The sequence below is a fragment of the Ascidiella aspersa genome, chromosome 5, assembly GCF_963924565.1.
Source record: "Ascidiella aspersa chromosome 5, kaAscAspe10.2, whole genome shotgun sequence".
Taxonomy (NCBI): domain Eukaryota; kingdom Metazoa; phylum Chordata; class Ascidiacea; order Phlebobranchia; family Ascidiidae; genus Ascidiella; species Ascidiella aspersa.
Window position 1 is genome coordinate 10,309,478 of NC_139451.1, and position 2,500 is coordinate 10,311,977.

Here is a 2,500-nt window from a genome sequence, read left to right on the forward strand (position 1 = left end):
GAATAATGGAATAGGACCTCGGTTCTATTTTGTTGGTTTTCGGAGCGCGAGGTAATGATTAAGAGGGACAGACGGGGGCATTCGTACTGTGCCGTTAGAGGTGAAATTCTTGGATCGGCGCAAGACGAACGACTGCGAAAGCATTTGCCAAGAATGTTTTCTTTAATCAAGAGCGAAAGTCAGAGGTTCGAAGACGATCAGATACCGTCCTAGTTCTGACTATAAACGATGCCAACTAGCGATCGGGGGGCGTTAGTTTTACGACCTCTCCGGCAGCTTGCGGGAAACCAAAGTCTTTGGGTTCCGGGGGAAGTATGGTTGCAAAGCTGAAACTTAAAGGAATTGACGGAAGGGCACCACCAGGAGTGGAGCCTGCGGCTTAATTTGACTCAACACGGGAAATCTCACCCGGCCCGGACACAGTGAGGATTGACAGATTGAGAGCTCTTTCTTGATTCTGTGGGTGGTGGTGCATGGCCGTTCTTAGTTGGTGGAGCGATTTGTCTGGTTAATTCCGATAACGAACGAGACTCTGGCTTGCTAACTAGTTACGCGACCCAATCGGTCGGCGTCTAACTTCTTAGAGGGACTAGTGGCGTTTAGCCACACGAGATTGAGCAATAACAGGTCTGTGATGCCCTTAGATGTTCGGGGCCGCACGCGCGCTACACTGACCGGATCAGCATGTGCTCGCCTTGGCCGACAGGTCTGGGTAACCCGCTGAACCCCGGTCGTGCTAGGGATAGGGAATTGCAATTATTTCCCTTGAACGAGGAATTCCCAGTAAGCGCGAGTCATTAGCTCGCGTTGATTACGTCCCTGCCCTTTGTACACACCGCCCGTCGCTACTACCGATTGAATGGTTTAGTGAGGTCCTCCGATTGGACCTGGCGCGGCCGGCAACGGTCGAGCCGGCGTCCGAGAAGACGATCTAACTTGATCATTTAGAGGAAGTAAAAGTCGTAACAAGGTTTCCGTAGGTGAACCTGCGGAAGGATCATTAACGGTCTCGCAAACGCTTCGGCGAACGCGAAACTCGGACAAGCGAGAGAAAAAGTCTTTGCTACCCGGCGCCCGACCCGCGAGGAGCGGCGCGCCGGCCGGCGATTCGGTCACCCGGTAATGTTTGCGCGTCGAGTGCCGCGGTGCCGCGCGCTCCGGCTTCAAGCGTCGGCCTGGCCGACCGCTCGGCGCGGTCTATTTTGTCACCCTATAGTGCGAGGCACTGTGCGAGCGAAACAATCGTGGATGGCTCTTGGCGGTGGATCACTCGGCTCGTGAGTCGATGAAGGACGCAGCTAGCTGCGTGAATTAGTGTGAATTGCAGGACACATTGAGCATCGACGTTCTGAACGCAAATTGCGGCCTCGGGTCAATCCCGGGGCCGCGCCCGCCTCAGGGTCGCGTTGCAAACGTTCCGCGCGGGGATTTCTCCGCGCGGCTGCTGCGGCGTCGGACGCGCGAGCGCCCGTCCCGCTCAAGACAGCACGGCACGATGCGCGACGATCGCGACCAGAATCCCGCGCGGCGGCGGCGAGTCGACCTCGAAGAGGCCAACGGCTGGCGGCTCAAGGGCGGGAATCGAGGTGCGCGGCGGCGCGCGGCGCCGACGGCGAGCGCGGAACGGGAAGAATAGTCCCGGTCCTTACTTTCGGCCTGAGGTCGGACGAGGCTACCCGCTGAATTTAAGCATATTACTAAGCGGAGGAAAAGAAACTAACGAGGATTCCCTCAGTAACGGCGAGTGAAGCGGGATGTGCCCATCGCCGAATCCGCGCGCTTTTGGAGTGCGCGGAATTGTGGCGTACGGAATTCGTCACGGCGCGCTTCGCCGGTCGCCCGCGTCCTTCTGATCGAGGCCTTTTCCCAGAGCGGGTGTCAGGCCCATGGCGGCGACAGGCGGGCGCGCTACGGCGTCTTCCCAGAGTCGGGTTGTTTGGGAATGCAGCCCAAAGCGGGTGGTAAACTCCATCTAAGGCTAAATACGGTCACGAGACCGATAGCGAACAAGTACCGTGAGGGAAAGTTGAAAAGCACTTTGAAGAGAGAGTTAAAGAGTACGTGAAACCGTCGAGAGGCAAACGGGAGGGCCTGTCGGGTCGCCCGGTCGCTTTCAGCCGGCCCCCTGTCGGCGACGTTGTCGTGCGGACCCTCACGGGCCGCCGGCGGCGCCGCCCGATCGGGGACCAGCGCACTAGCGCCGGGCGAAGGCCGCGACCGTCTGGACGGCGGCGAGAAGGCCGCGCGCAAGGTAACCCGGCCTCGGTCGGGTACTATAGGCGCGCGTGTCCGTCGGCCCGCCGTTCGGGCGAGGAGAGATCGCCGCGTCTGCCCTTCGGGGCCGAGCGCCCGGTGCCGGCTGGGGCGTCGTGGGTCGGGGACTGTTCTCAGTGCCCAGCCTCTTCGTCTCGGTCGCGCTTCCGGTGTCGTTTCGCGAGGCGCACGGGGTCCGCGGCTGAAGTCAGCCACCTTCCCGACCCGTCTTGAAACACGGACCAAG

The 2,500-nt window shown here is 60.0% G+C and overlaps 2 non-coding genes and 1 pseudogene across 2 annotated transcripts in view; all 3 read left to right on the plus strand.

The window, feature by feature from the left end:
* LOC146143137 (small subunit ribosomal RNA) overlaps positions 1-1,003 on the plus strand; it is a 1,811-nt gene extending 808 nt beyond the window's left edge. The window contains exon 1 of the ribosomal RNA XR_014500275.1: positions 1-1,003. This exon is cut by the window's left edge and continues 808 nt beyond it. This is a non-coding gene — a ribosomal RNA (small subunit ribosomal RNA).
* Positions 1,004-1,250: 247 nt separating this feature from the next.
* LOC146143138 (5.8S ribosomal RNA) lies at positions 1,251-1,404 on the plus strand. Its single transcript, XR_014500996.1, has one exon. It is a non-coding gene; the product is annotated as a 5.8S ribosomal RNA (ribosomal RNA).
* A 248-nt stretch (positions 1,405-1,652) lies between these two features.
* Positions 1,653-2,500, plus strand: part of LOC146143139 (large subunit ribosomal RNA) — a 3,679-nt pseudogene continuing 2,831 nt past the window's right edge.